The 16744-nt window shown below is 41.1% G+C and overlaps 1 pseudogene; it reads left to right on the forward strand.

Annotated features, from left to right (window-relative positions):
* LOC132870544 (NLR family CARD domain-containing protein 3-like) overlaps positions 1–16744 on the forward strand; it is a 90001-nt pseudogene that overhangs the window by 40700 nt on the left and 32557 nt on the right.

The following is a 16744-nucleotide window of genomic DNA, read 5'->3' on the forward strand; positions in this document are numbered from 1 at the left end:
AAAGAAAACATTTCAGGAGAAAGTTAAAAACCTGTAACTGTTGCTCATGCCGAGCAAAAGCATGGCTGAATCCTGAATGACTCAGTTTTGTATAAATAGGGCACTACATATCTTTCAATAACGTTCATTATGTCATATATTAAATATAGTTAGTTTTTTCTTTTTTATCAGACATCTCATTTTTAGGTTTGTTTACCTGACATGTTTCGACGTACGACTGTCATCTTCCTCAGAGTGTCACAGGGTGACACTCTGAGGAAGACGACAGTCGTACATCGAAACATGTCAGGTAAACAAACCTAAAAATGAGATGTCTGATAAAAAAGAAAAAACTAACTATAGGGGACTACATAGGCAGCAAAATGTAGTTTTTTCCCTGCCATGGAAGTGCACTTGTATACCGAGGAGGAAGCCATTTGCATTACAGCCATGAATGAGGATTCAAAATGGCGGCTTGCCTCGGCTCAGTTTTCCCCTTTTGGGCGCTCTTGTTTTCTGTTAGAATTTGGTAAAGAAAAAAATAAGTATATTATTTGCCAGCTTAAGGTCGGTCCGTATGGTGAAATACCGTGACCTCAGCCTTGAATACTGACCTCGACCCAGAGGGCCTCGCTCAGTACTTTCAAGACCTCGGTCACGGAATTTCACGATACGGACCTCCCAGCTGGTAAATAATATATATGTATTTACAATTAAATATGTGAACGGGACAAATAGTCAAGCAGAGAAATTCTACAAAACCCGACTCTTCAACCTTTATTTACTTTGTGCTGAAACATTTGCACCTCTAATAAACTGAATGTTAATAATTGTCAGTAACAGTGGTAACGTTTCAGTCGTCATTATTAATATCTTGTGATTGGACAAGAGCTGGGAGACAGTCCAACATGAGACGCGTCATCTTCACAACCGCTATTAAACCAAGATGGAAATCTGTTGATGAAGTGTGTGTCATTGTGTCTCTGCAGGTTGTTGCGTTGTGGTGTCTCAGATGAAGGCTGTGCTGCTCTGAGTTCAGCTCTGAGATCAAACCCCTCACACCTGAGAGACCTGAATCTGTCCTTTAATAAACTGGGAGACTCAGGAGTGAAGCGTCTCTGTGCTGGACTGGAGAATCCTCACTGTAAACTGGAGATACTGAGGTAAGATCATCTCTCTGAGAGTCACATGACCTGCTCCTCAGTAAGACCCATTCTCTAATAGTGAGACTGAAGCAGAGGTTTTAGCTTCATCATCAGTGTCCTGAGGAGGAAGATTGTTTCTGTTCACTGCACACTGATGATTTGTCACAGAGTCTTTGGGTCAGATGGACGTATGTGAGAAGCTGCAGCACAAAATGGGACTTGATCCGACTGCAGTGTGTCTGAAATGTAATTTTTAGAAATTGAATGAATGGAAATGAATAATCACCAGATTTTCTAAAAATGTTCCCAGCTGTCCATCTCAGATTTGCTTCGTACTTTTTGAATAATGTCACTGTTCCCATTAATAGTGTGTAAAATTTCAGGCTTGTATCTGCATTAGTTTCTGAGATGGAGAGGATAAAAGGTCCAAACTCATTATTTTTAACTGTTTTTTATTTCAACCGTAAAAAGCCGTATTTTGACCTGCAAGCTTTAGGTTTGACACAAGATTGGTAAATTAATTCAGGAGATAATTTGGTCCTAAAAAACTCTTGATGCAGTGCAGGGACCGGTTGGGGGCGGGGCATATCCCAACCCAGGACCCCCCTAAATCCAGCCCTGACATGGATATAAAGAATTATTGGGGTTTTTATTGTCCTCCACAGTATATTGTTGATGGAAATAAACAATGAAGATGAGCTCAAAGTGCAGACCTTCAGCTTTATTTTGAGAAACCTGCGTCCAAATTGGATGACTGGTGTTGAAATTACAGCACTTTTTATTTGTGGTCCCTATTTTTTGAGGAATGAAAAAGTAATTAGACAAACGAACATAATCATAAATTACACTGACGTTTTTCTGCCTCTGCCACTGAGAGGTGAAACCGTTATGGTTTGGGTTTCTGCCCATTTGTGTGAGATTCTTGTTCTCGCTCTGTCTCGAGAACGAGGGGCTGAATGTTTGTAGGATTTATATGGAATGATCTTTGCAGGGATGAGAATTTTCTGCTGATCGGCGGATTTCTGACTTTTTCAGACCAAAATGATCGTTTTTGAGATCGATGTAAATCTGTTGCGAAATTTTCGGGGGGGGGGGGGGGGGGGGGTGTATGGTTAACGATCTGTGGTCACCTTATAACGCAGACATCCCAAGACTTCCGGGAGTCTCCTGCATATTGATAGAAGCGAGCAAGAGCGCGCGCGCGCAACATTAAGGTCTGCATCACGCATCTTAGAATGCGCGCGCGCGAGGAAGACTGTGTGCCTGTTCATGTAGTGCATGCCAGACAAAGAGCATCCTGATTGGGTTACTCAGCAAAATAAGCCAATCAGCTTTCAGTGTGGGCGGGCTTTTATCTCTTTTCTCGAGGACCGGAGTTTTCAGCTGAGTCAGTGCAGCCTACAGGATCGGCATGGCAGAGAGAGCGCGCGTTCGCCCCAAAAAACCAAAGCACAAAACCCACTTCAGCTCAGATTACACAAAAGAATCTCCCTGTCTAATAATAATAATATCCCTGTCTAATAATAATCTCCCTGTCTAATAATCTCCCTGTCTAATAATCTCCCTGTCTAATAATATCCCTGTCTAATAATAATCTCCCTGTCTAATAATAATCTCCCTGTCTAATAATATCCCTGTCTAATAATGTCCCTGTCTAATAATAATCTCCCTGTCTAATAATCTCCCTGTCTAATAATCTCCCTGTCTAATAATATCCCTGTCTAATAATAATCTCCCTGTCTAATAATAATCTCCCTGTCTAATAATATCCCTGTCTAATAATGTCCCTGTCTAATAATAATCTCCCTGTCTAATAATATCCCTGTCTAATAATGTCCCTGTCTAATAATAATCTCCCTGTCTAATAATAATATCCCTGTCTAATAATCATATCCCTGTCTAATAATCATATCCGTCTAATAATCTCCCTGTCTAATAATAATCTCCCTGTCTAATCATAATATCCCTGTCTAATAATATCCCTGTCTAATAATATCCCTGTCTAATAATAATATCCCTGTCTAATAAGGGTCAACAATAATGACAGTTTCGCGCAATGTACTGTTTGCAGCAGTGGTTTCAGCATTACCCATGGTGGCTTAAATGATTGTAAAGGACATGTTGAGGTGAGGAGTGTCATTTCATGTGCATTATATTTAGGTCTGCAACGGCTGGCATGAAAAGACCAAACTTATTGAAGATTTCCGTAAAGTAACAATGTATGAATATACATCATATATATCAAATACACGTCATATATAAGTGTGTATCTTTTATAAATGGGGTTAGCTTATCTAATGTAGCATGTCGGGGAGAATCATAGTATCGTATCCATATTTCTGATAAAATTTTAGGTATGATAGCGTGTATAACTCTCCTCCTTATTGCTCATTTCATAGGGGGATGGAGGGGAAATTGCTGGCATGTGCCGTGCGGGAGCGTCTGCCCAAATTTTTTAGGCCGAGATGAACTTATAGTTTTTGATTTAAAATTTTTTTCCAATATGTAATGCCCATTGTACATGCCTGTTCTTTAATTCAAAATCACCATCTCGATCTTCAGATTGACCGTATGGTATCTGTATTACATTACACAACATCCTGTCCAGATAAAACCTCGTTAGTCCACACAACAGTTGAAAGGGAAGTGATGAGTGATGTTGAATGTTGCCTGCTTAATATGCAAGACTTCCTGCTACCATGAGAACATCAGAAGAAAGCTTCAGAGAATTATATGACAGAACTTTTTTCTGGTTTGCACTTCATTGTAAAGGATTAGAGTATTCAAAGACATGAATAGCTAAAATGCAGAAATATAATACTGTAGAGCTCGTTTATATTAAAAGGTGCATTGATTTTTTGAAATCATCAAATGTGAATTGATTAAAAACAAGTCTCTTGTACCATATTAATCATTTTCACCTGGGAGTCCACCAAGAAGGGGAATTTATTTCCAAATACATTGCAACTTTTTGCTGATAAAATTAATGGTTTTGGGATAAAAAAATATATATATATAGCCAAAAATCATTAGCCCCTGGAACCCCAGGGCCCCGCCCCCCTGGGCCATGGGCCCCGCCCTGGTTTTTTCAGACTTTTTAAATATTTTTCATTCTCATCCCTGTCTTTGTTTACTTCCTTGATTCTCCACTAATATAAATCTATAGTGTTCTATAAATGCACTGTGTAGAAGACGGAGAAAGAAGTTTATTGCCCCTGTGTAGTGCACTATAAGTCTAGCAGAGACCCATCTGAGATTCAGTCTCTCTCTCTCTCTCTCTCTGATTAAAGTTCATGGTCTCTCTGCTGTTCTCTGTTCAGCTTCAGCTGCTGATGGTTTAATATCACACACAACAGAGGAGAGAAACTCAATATAACACTCAGTATTATCATTATTAATGACACTGTTAATGAGAATAAACAGGTGATATTAAATCCTCATGACATTCTGAATAATAAAATTAATTTTACACTCATCATCTTTAAAGTCAGTATTAAACCAAGATGGGAATCTGTTGATGAAGTGTGTATCATTGTGTCTCTGCAGGTTGGGTGATTGTGGTGTCAGATGAAGGCTGTGCTGCTCTGAGTTCAGCTCTGAGATCAAACCCCTCACACCTGAGAAACCTGGATCTGTCCTCTAATAAACTCGGAGACTCAGGAGTGAAGCGTCTCTGTGCTGGACTGGAGAATCCTCACTGTAAACTGGAGACACTGGGGTAAGATCATCTCTCTGAGAGTCACATGACCTGCTCCTCAGTAAGACCCATTCTCTAATAGTGAGACTGAAGCAGAGGTTTTAGCTTCATCATCAGTGTCCTGAGGAGGAAGATTGTTTCTGTTCACTCGGGGTGTAACGATTAATCGAGTTCGTCGACTAAAACTGATGACCAAATTAGTTCCCAACTGATGTAATAGTTGATTAGTTGGTGACATCATCACGTGTGTTTTTCGCGCTAACTCGGAATGCTTTGACATTCGCGCTTACTGGAGAGAAATTCACAAAAGCGCGAAGGCAGCTTCAAAAACAAAAACCTCCAAAGTGTGGGAGCTTTTCACACTGAACTCTGAAAGGAAAGGTTGTGAATGACCCAGTTTGTAAAGCTGACCTTAGCTGGTATGGAAGCACATCCTCTCTGTCGGAGCGTGTGAAGAGGAAGCAGGTCGGCTCACTGGATGAAGGTTCATCTCAGGAAGTTAGCTAGCTAGTTGGCTAACGTTGATGGTGAAAGCCGTCTTATGGTCTTCATGTTATGAGCTGTAACGTTTATTGGAAATGCAGAGTCTCTTGATTTGTTGATGGAGTTGGAACAGAGAAGCAACTAACAACCTGTTATTCCCAGCGAACCTGTTCACAGTCCAAATACCATTTCCACTTTTAAACGTTACATCGACGTCATAATGTCACGGCGACGTTTACAGCTGGAGATGGTGCTGCTGCTGACTGCACGAGTTTGCAGATGTCTGGAGAATTTGATATTTTCTCACAAAACCGCAATGAAAATTCTGCACCTCCTGTTTATGGGCGTGGCCAAAGTGAAGGGTTTCTGGGTTTGATCTCGGTGAAGTTGATGTTTGGGGAAAAGGTGACAGCCTGAATAATGAACATCTCCATTTATCGTGAAACTGCACCGATAGAGGGGAAACATTTATTTAGAGCACGTTTCGATATCTACACAGGATTCTAGAATCAAAACAAAAATATGGTTTAAATGTAGATTTCTTAAACGGAGTGTGAGGGACGGAGCGGTGACGCGCGGGAGCGAGCACTAAACCGTTTATCGACAAAAACAGCGAGGAGCTGAACTGCTGCTACTGTTTCTGTACTGTTTTACTGTTCACTGTGTCATTTATCACCGTTCACTAAAGATTAACTCCATTTGAACGAACTCGGTTGTTTTAGAAGTGCAGGGAAAGACCTCCCGGCTTTTTAAACACGTTTGTGTCCAAACTGAAATATTCCCTCCTTCAGCTTTGTCGTGTTCATCTCTCATCTGTAGAAACATTATCTGGGATCAAGAAATGCAGACATCCACACTGGCTGTTAAAATATTCTCATTTATCGGTTAAAACTTTGTAAAACAACCCCATATCCAGTTTCATTCACCGCCGTTCAACTCCACCACCACCTCCTGGTTCCAGTGGGAAAGCGGGGGACTGTACCACCACAGGGAAATAGGGGTGTTTGGTGGTGTGGTCCATTCTGACAGGGGTGTTTTTAATGGAAATGGTAAATATGGGTATTTTGTGTGTGTAAAGCGGTCTGGGTGAACAGGAAGTGTTTTATATGTTTGTTTGGTGTTTAGCCCTCGTCTTGTGTTCGTTTTCTATCACCATGCCCGGTGTTCATGGGTCGGTTTCGACCCGTCTTTTAAATCAGCTAAAAAAGTCACAAGTAACAATGATTTGTCACCATTTTTTTTCCTGATGTCTTGACTACTCTTTTAGGCTTCCATTTAGATGGAAATATTAGTTTTATTATTTTTTTGTCAAGGGTTTAAGGTTATTGTTTTCTGTGTACACCCCTTTATTTCAGTAGGAAAAAAATTAAAAAGTAACCTCTTAAGTGTAATACAAATAATTAAAAAGATTTATTGTTACCTGGCTGTTACTGTGGGGTATTAGAACATATCTTGAAAAACAATTTTTTTTCATGTGTTTTTATTTTTGATTTTATTTACAATAGTTACATCTATGGTGTTCGCGTCGTTTTCGACCCATATATAATTACCACTGAGAAACAGGAACAACAGAATCTTTTTCAGTGAATGAACTTTAATGTGACCATAACATGAAACAAAGAACAATGAAAATGAACAAGTCATGGCACAACATATAGATTTGTAAGGTCAAACAAACCCCTAATAATCCACCAAATCAAACCGATAAGGCCTACACTCATTTGTGTGCCTAAAAATCTCTCTCTCTGTGTGTGTGTTTGTGTGTGTGTGTGTGTGTGTGTGTGTGTGTGTGTTGTGTGTGTGTCTAGCACTAGAAGTCCCAGAGAGGGGCCATTTGGCCTTTTTACCTAGAAAACCCACAAGAGGGCCAATTGGCCCCAAGTTCTCCCTGTAGACACTCATTTTGTTATGGAAATGTGGCTGTTAGTTACCTTACAGCTTAGAAATGAAATCTTACAATGCCTGTTGAATGTTGAATCTCTGCATCTTCGTTCCTTGGAGAGGAGCTTCTTTCACCACAAAATTCTTGAGGGAACTGAAGCGATAGTCCATGTGCACTGAGGTATTTATCCATCAAACAATTGTCTGGTTGCAGTCACATGAGTCGTTATGGTCACATGGGAATAGAATAGAATAGAATAGAATAGAATAGAATAGAATAGAGAATGTGAGAATAGAATGTGTTTTTATTCCTCATTCTCACATTCACACAGAAGTAGCCAACATGACTTCACCACTGAAGTGTGAAGTGTGTGAAGTGTGACCCCCTCACCCCACACACTGCCACTAACAGCCTCATTACCATAACAAAATGAGTGATTAGTGTATTGGGGAAAAGCGGTCGGGCCAAATGGACCCCTAAGCTGAACTAATGGCACAAAACATATGTCAACATAACCCAAAAACTTCAAACTAGTGAGCTATTTATATACACAATATCATGATGTCATGCTAGTTCATAAGCTTGAATGGTTGGCAGAGGAGCTAGCTATATCAATTTTAGCTAGCAGTTCATTTATTTGTTCAGTTTTGGTTGTAATAATTGCTCCATAAACTACTTATTAAGAACCGGGTCGAAAACGACCCGAACACCACAAGTGCTATATTTTTAATTAGAGCATAACAGAATTTTGGAAAAAAAAAATTTTTGTTTTATTTTGTAAAAATACAGGTGGCTGACAAAGTCAGAAAGCCTTGAGGCAAGAATCTAAACCCAAGGGCTTCGTTTACAAAGTCAAAGTTGAAAATGGGTCGGTGACGACCCGAACACAAGAGGAGGGTTAGTTGAGTCATTATTTTATAATTGAGGTATTAACGAGTTAATTGATTTATTTTTAGATTTGGTTTGTGTGGTGGGCGGAGCTACAGCGAGTCTCTCACAAGAGCATGTGGAGATGCTGACTTTCCTCCATTTCAGTACAGAACTGTGATTGGAGCCTGATTTAGCTGTAACAGAGTTGAGGCTGCAGAAAGCACGTTCCTTCCTCACTGTTTACATTTAGATGGTTGTGTGGTTTACCTGATGAAGGGGAAACTGGTGTAGGTTTTTATTTTATTGCTGCTACTTTGCTGATCCTTGGTTTTAAATTTTGACAGGAAAATAGATTTTGGAATTTTTATTTTTGTCTGAGCAGGAAAGATCATTAAAACATTGAATTTTTGAAAGAAGTGCTATGCTCGAAACCCCCCGCGTCCGATCGGACGACAAAAGTTAGTGCTGGCAACCTAAACAACACAGGCAGCTGCTCTGTGATGCAGGTCTGAACTGTCAGTCCGGCAGTAGCATAGTTCAATGATAATAATAATAATAATAATTATTATTATTATTATTATTATTATTCTGCAAAGTGAATCATGCATCATGACATCTGACTCCTCAAAAAAGTTCACCTGTGTCTATTGAAAATCGTATTTTCCTGGACTGGTTCCTGAATAAAATGAATCCTACCACGCGTCAGAGACATGGACTGTATCCTCACTCTGCGCTAAGAGAGCAGGGAACCAGTCTAAAGTAGCTCGTCTTGTTTCACGGGAAATGCATTAAGTTTTATTCATCAACACGGCAATATATAAAAGTACAAAATATTTTGAGGAAATCATTCACATTTCCTTGTTTTTGGTTATAATTTGTCGAAGCATGCGTGTGTTCGAGTGGACTGGAAAAGCTCGGCTCAGAGGGCTCCATGCAATAACGTAATTATACCAATTGGCTCAGGGCGACGAGGGTCAAGGACATCGTGTGCCAGCAGCGCGGTTGAAGTGGGCAGGTGTCAAACTTGAAACTTTTATATCACGAATGGAGTTAATAATAAACGATATCACTGAATAATGTTCCTTACCTCTAACCAGTATATATATTACCATTTTGTATTGTTTTTGATGGTTTCATATATTTCATAATAATATTTTTATTTTCTAAATATTTATCAACAAACCACCATTGTGGCACGGGAGCGTGTGATTGGTGGACAGCTGACAAAGGGAGTCTCCCATTGGTTGTAAATCGTGACATACAACCCCGATTCCAAAAAAGTTGGGACAAAGTACAAATTGTAAATAAAAACGGAATGCAATGATGTGGAAGTTTCAAAATTCCATATTTTATTCAGAATAGAACATAGATGACATATCAAATGTTTAAACGGAGAAAATGTATCATTTAAAGAGAAAAATTAGGTGATTTTAAATTTCATGACAACAACACATCTCAAAGTTGGGACAAGGCCATGTTTCCCACTGTGAGACATCCCCTTTTCTCTTTACAACAGTCTGTAAATGTCTGGGGACTGAGGAGACAAGTTGCTCAAGTTTAGGGATAGGAATGTTAACCCATTCTTGTCTAATGTAGGATTCTAGTTACTCAACTGTCTTAGGTCTTTTTTGTCGTATCTTCCGTGTTATGATGCGCCAAATGTTTTCTATGGGTGAAAGATCTGGACTGCAGGCTGGCCAGTTCAGTACCCGGACCCTTCTTCTACGCAGCCATGATGCTGTAATTGATGCAGTATGTGGTTTGGCATTGTCATGTTGGAAAATGCAAGGTCTTCCCTGAAAGAGACGTCGTCTGGATGGGAGCATATGTTGCTCTAGAACAGGGGTGTCAAACATGCGGGCCGGATCCGGCCTGCCAGATGGTTTAATCTGGCCCCAGACTTGTAGAGAAAAAATTTCTAAGGATGTCAAAAAAAAGTAAATCTCTAGCCCATTCCTACGGAGCCCAGATAGTGTCATCCCGCTTAATATTTTTAGACTTCACTTTTGCGTTCCCTCGCAATAATTTTGCATTCCCTTGCAATACTTGTGTGGCAGCAGGGGCGTGGTCAAGCATCGGTCTGCGACAGGATAGCGGAGTCAGGGAAGGTAAGTGGCAGAATCACTACACCTGTCGTTAATTGATGTTTGTGTGTCTTCCCAGTGACTGCGCCCTATTTAAGGAGAGAGAGCGAGAGCAGAGGGAGCTCTCTCCACAACCAGACGGCTGATGTGTGTGCGTGTCTGAGTGAGAGAGTATATGAACGCTGAAAAGCTGAATAAAGAGAGTTTTGTGAAATCAGTTCTGTCCTGCCGCCCTTCTGTGCTCCACCCACATACACGAACCACTACAGTGGTGCCGAAACCTGGGATCAGCACAGAAGGACGGCAGGACAGAACTGATTTCACAAAACTCTCTTTATTCAGCTTTTCAGCGTTCATATACTCTCTCAGACACACGCACACACATCAGCCGTCTGGTTGTGGAGAGAGCTCCCTCTGCTCTCGCTCTCTCTCCTTAAATAGGGCGCGGTCACTGGGAAGACACAAAAACATCAATTAACGACAGGTGTAGTGATTCTGCCACTTACCTTCCCTGACTCCGCCCTCCTGTCACAGACCGATGCTTGACCACGCCCCCACTGCCACACAAGTATTGCGAGGGCACGCAAAAGTATTGCGAGGGAACGCAAAATTATTGCAAGGGAACGCAAAAGTGAAGTCTAAAAATATTAAGCGGGATGACACTATCCGGGCTCCGTACATTCCTGTGACGACTTATGAATTTTTAAAGAAATAACCGAAATGCTCAATTCAGCCACTAGGGGCAGCCAAAAAAAGCAGCACTGACATAACAAGAGATCAGGAAACAAACAGCACATTTTAGCAGCGTGCCCAGATATGCTGTCTGAGTCCATGAATGGCAGTCTTGCCTCACCACTAAGTTGCTATCAAAATTATCAAGAGTGATACCCCCATTCCCAAAATGTCTTTGTCAAAAAGAAGAAAAGTTGACGTAGAGTGCAGAGTTTTCCAGGAAAAATGGACGGAGTATTATTTATTCAGAGGTGAATACAAAACCAGTGTGCTTGGTATGTAATCAACAGGTTGCAGTGCTCAAAGAATATAATATTCAGCGCCTCTATGAGACTCATCATAAAGAAAAAATGCACAATTTGTATGGACAATTAAGAAAAGAGAAGATAAACAAATCGTTAGCTGGTCTGAAGAAACAGCATTTACTCGCAGCCGTGAGGTCAGTGATGGAGCAGTGAAAGCTAGCTACCTTATTGCAAACGAGTTGGTGCAAGCATCCAAGCCATTTTCTGATGGTGAACTCGTGAAAAAATGCATGCTGAAGGCTGCAGAAGTCGTGTGCCCTGAAAAGCAATCTGCCTTTGCCAACGTTAGTCTGTCGAGGAACACTATTACAAATAGGGTTGAAGATCTCTCACAACTCGGGCAGCCAAATGAATGACAAAATCAAGTAATTTATTGCATTTTCGGTTGCAATTGATGAGAGCACCGATGTCACAGATGTTGCACAACTGTGCATATTTATTCGTGGTGTTGATGAGACTTTGACCATCACTGAGGAGTTCCTTGAGTTGGTGCCTATAGGCCAATTTATGCTGACAACCCAGTCCTCGCAGATAGCGTCGCAGACAGTGTCTGCGTAGCCCCCCCACCTTCGCAGACGCTCTGCGCGCACCTCCCAAAAATTGTGACCACCGCAGAAGCCTCGCAGACAAGAGGGCTCTGATTGGTCCACTCTACATCCGCTGTACACGCACTTCCGCTTCCCTACTTTCCCGGTTTGGTTTGTTTTCACGACCGGCATTTTTAAAGACAGGAGCAAAGATGGAGCAGCATGAAGAGCGGTTGATTGAGGAAGTACGTACATCTATACGACTCCAGTTCTAGTCATTATAAAAAAAAAAGTTCTAGTCATTATAAGTAACCGGAGGATAAACACTCCACTAACCACACCCACCAACTACTCCTAGCGACTTCGCGCCCCCTTGCGTTGAGCCGGTGAATAACATCGTGCACGCCTATTATCCCCGCTCAACAATAAATTACAACTGTCTGCGAAAAGCTATCTGCGAAAGTCTTGTCGCATGAGCATACAGAGGCCTTATGAAGGACACAACAGCAGCGAATGACATATTCAGCTCTCTCGTTAGAGTGCTGGACAAGGTCGGAGTGGACTGGTCCCGTTCTGTCAGTTTGGCTACAGATGGCTCCCCATCAATGGTCGGGAGAAAGGCAGGCGTTGCGACAAAATTCAGAGAGAAAGTGCAGGCTTGTAAATTTCATCAGAGCGTGAGGTCTGAATCACCGTCAGTTTGACTGTTTTCTCAGTGATAATTACATTCCGGCTGGTTTACCATACCACACTGAAGTACGGTGGTTAAGCCGAGGTGCCGTACTCAAGCGTTTCTTTGAAATACGAGGAAATTGGACAGTTCATGGAGAAAAAGGGCAGACCAGTAGAGGAATTTAAATGCCTGGAATGGGTGCGGGATCTGGCCTTTATGGTGGATATTACACAGCACCTGAATAATCTTAACAAAATGTTGCAAGGCCGCAGAAAAGTTGGCACTCAGTTTTACGATAGCGTGCACGCATTCAAGTTGCAACTGTCACTCTGGGAGACACAGCTATCTAACGATGACACCTCTCATTTCCCATTGCTCACAGCTATGCGTGCGACCGAACATAATGCTGATTTGGATCAATACAAAGACAAGAGGCGGCACGGTGGTGTAGTGGTTAGCGCTGTCGCCCCACAGCAAGAATGTCCTGGGTTCGAGCCCCGGGGCCGGCGAGGGCCTTTCTGTGCGGAGTTTGCATGTTCTCCCTGTGTCCGCGTGGGTTTCCTCCGGGTGCTCCGGTTTCCCCCACAGTCCAAAGACATTCAGGTTAGGTTAACTGGTGACTCTAAATTGACCATAGGTGTGAATGTGAGTGTGAATGGTTGTCTGTGTCTATGTGTCAGCCCTGTGATGACCTGGCGACTTGTCCAGGGTGTACCCCGCCTTTCGCCCGTAGTCAGCTGGGATAGGCTCCAGCTTGCCTGCGACCCTGTAGAAGGATAAAGCGGCTAGAGATAATGAGATGAGATGACAAAGACAAGATAACAGAATTGCTGCAGGAGTTCGAGTGGAGATTTCAGTTTTTCAGTGAACTTGAGGACGAATTTGCCTTTTTTCGCTCGCCATTTACAGTCAATGCTTCTGATATGCCCGCTGACATCCAACTTGAGATAATTGACTTGCAATGTGATTCCGATATGAAGCAGAAATTTGCATCGGTGGGCTTAGACACACTTTATCAATATCTCTTGCCAGGGTACCCCAAATTAACATCCCTGGCTGCAAAGGTTTTATCCATGTTTGGGACTACCCATCTTTGTGAACAGGCGTTCTTTGTCATGAACCTCAACAAAGCAAAGCACCGCTCAAAGTTATCAAATGCACACTTGAATGACATTGTGAAATGTGCTGCTACTCAGGATTTGAAACCTGATATTGATGCCCTCGTGAAGGCTAAAAGATGCCAAGTGTCAGGAGCCAGCAGCAGCCGATAGACTTGGTGAGAGAAAGCGGGGAGGGAGGTTAATCAGCATTAAGGCCTGGGCCTAATTCTTGTAATGTTCACAAATGTTTGCAGTCTGAAGAATGCAGTTCTTTGAAAATAAGACTCTGCATGGTTTCACTTTAAAAGACAATGAATATTGTGCAGAATATCATTCTCAGCTTCAGTAGGCCTAGCCTACAAATTAGTTTGATCTGATGTAGCCTAATCGTATTGCTCATGCACTGCTATAACTTTTATGTTTGTTAATTTAATTTTATTTTTCATAAATTTGCACATTCACATTTTTAAGCAGGATGTTTAGGCTACTTTCTTCATAGCTCCCACTTGAGTTTACTGTGGGGAGTTGGTTCAGGTTGTCAGATGTAAAAATGTATTCACTCAACTGTATAAAAATAAACCAGTTGTTTGAGAGTGAAATGCATTTTATTTCAAATCCATTGGCCTCTCTGTGAATAAATGTGTAGTAATCTAGATCCCTTGTGATCAGTGATTATGTAGGCTACAAATGTAGGCTGAAGCATAAAGCATAGCCTACTGAAAAAACAATGCTAAAGATTTGGAGTTGACAAAGGTTATTTTGTAATTATTTTACTGGTCCGGCCCACTTGAGGTCAGATGGGCTGTATATGGCCCCTGAACCAAAATGAGTTTGACACCCCTGCTCTAGAACCTGGATATACCTTTCAGCATTGATGGTGTCTTTCCAGATGTGTAAGCTGCCCATGCCACACGCACTAATGCAACCCCATACCATCAGAGATGCAGGCTTCTGAACTGAGTGCTGATAACAACTTGGGTCGTCCTTCTCCTCTTTAGTCCGAATGACACGGCGTCCCTGATTTCCATAAAGAACATCACATTTTGATTCGTCTGACCACAGAACAGTTTTCCACTTTGCCACAGTCCATTTTAAATGAGCCTTGGCCCAGAGAAGACGTCTGCGCTTCTGGATCACGTTTAGATACGGCTTCTTCTTTGAACTATAGAGTTTTAGCTGGCAACGGCGGATGGCACGGTGAATTGTGTTCACAGATAATGTTCTCTGGAAATATTCCTGAGCCCATTTTGTGATTTCCAATACAGAAGCATGCCTGTATGTGATGCAGTGCCATCTAAGGGCCCGAAGATCACGGGCACCCAGTATGGTTTTCCGGCCTTGACCCTTACACACAGAGATTCTTCCAGATTCTCTGAATCTTTTGATGATATTATGCACTGTAGATGATGATCTGTTCAAACTCTTTGCAATTTTACACTGTCGAACTCCTTTCTGATATTGCTCCACTATTTGTCGGCGCAGAATTAGGGGGATTGGTGATCCTCTTCCCATCTTTACTTCTGAGAGCCGCTGCCACTCCAAGATGCTCTTTTTATACCCAGTCATGTTAATGACCTATTGCAAATTGACCTAATGAGTTGCTATTTGGTCCTCCAGCTGTTCCTTTTTTGTACCTTTAACTTTTCCAGCCTCTGATTGCCCCTGTCCCAACTTTTTTGAGATGTGTTGCTGTCATGAAATTTCAAATGAGCCAATATTTGGCATGAAATTTCAAAATGTCTCACTTTCGACATTTGATATGTTGTCTGTGTTCTATTGTGAATACAATATCAGTTTTTGAGATTTGTAAATTATTGCATTCCGTTTTTATTTACAATTTGTACTTTGTCCGAACTTTTTTGGAATTGGGGTTGTAAAAATCATAAACACATATGGGACCCGCTGATTGGCTGTTCACATACTGAAGCCGAGCGGAGATGTCCGGCGTCTGTTGCTGTTTTCTGTAGAAAACTACAGCTAAAAAAGTTCTACTACTGGATTACTTGGACAATCTTAGTCAGAAAGAAGCGCAGGATAGATATACATGGAAATGAGAGTTTATTAGCGGTTCTGATCCGTGCAAAATTCCTTGGAACGACTGGGGTGACGGTGCAGATTTGTAGCCGAGCGTTAGCATTAGCTGCACGTTGGAATAGACATTCTTTTTCCTGAAGAGTCCCGACACAGAAGAACAGTTTAAAAAAATTACAGAAGCAAGAAAACCTTCTTTGTGTAAAGACTTTTTCCCGACATCAGTTTTTGGGAACAGAATGTTGTGAAAGCCAAAGCATTTACTCTCAAAGGGCTCTGACCTAAACTGTGGGCTAGATCTCATCCCCACCCCTCCATGTCTCAATAACCCCACGGACATGTAGTTACACAGCTATCTGCACTCTGTCATTTATACAGTGATGCTTATTATTGTTAAAACAATATCCGAAGTGTCATTATTTGTAAAATAACAAAATATCTTGCTCTAGACTTTCAAACAGTATTGTAAGATTTTATTTTTATTTTATCTTATAGTGGTCGGTACAATAATTACAAACACTAACAGAATCAGCACATTCCAGTTGTAGCTGTAGTTATATACCGTAGTAACTATAATCACCCTGTAATAATAATTTCAGTAAACGGTTAATGTTCAGTTCCCTTTTCATTTATTTTTGATTCAAAAGCACAACTGAGTCACTCAGGTTGATCAGTGTGTAACGGACAATAAAAGTTTTATCTAAAATAGTTTTTTCCTGCTTTAGTTGATTTATTTCTGTTTCACATGTGTGCAGCTGTTGTAAAGTTCAGTGTGTGTGTGTGTGTGTAGAACTCTCTTGAACTGTAGGTTCATTTCTACACTCTGGTTCATTGGTAACATTTTGTACAGGACTGGGTTCCTCTGATAACAGAAACAAAGGTGCAGCATTATTATTATTATTATTATTATTATTATTATTATTATTATTATACTCATTCAAAACTCTCCACAGTTTAATATGCCCTAAATTATGAATTCCTCTACTACTAGAACTTTTCTTTCTGAATGTGCCTGCATATATTGGTGTGATGGTTTTGTGGATTTATCATAATGATGCTGCTTCACCTATTTAAAAAAATCCACTGCATTCTGTCCTCTCCAAAATAAAATCAAGCTCTGGGCAAGTGGAATTGTTTTTCGGGTGAGTATGTTTTGGGTGCTGCTCGCACATTGGGCCGTAAAACTGGGAGATTTTTTTCAAGGACTGAAGTGTTAATTTTATTGTCTTCACGCTT

Source organism: Neoarius graeffei, chromosome 22 (genome assembly GCF_027579695.1).
Source record: "Neoarius graeffei isolate fNeoGra1 chromosome 22, fNeoGra1.pri, whole genome shotgun sequence".
In the NCBI taxonomy this organism is placed as follows: domain Eukaryota; kingdom Metazoa; phylum Chordata; class Actinopteri; order Siluriformes; family Ariidae; genus Neoarius; species Neoarius graeffei.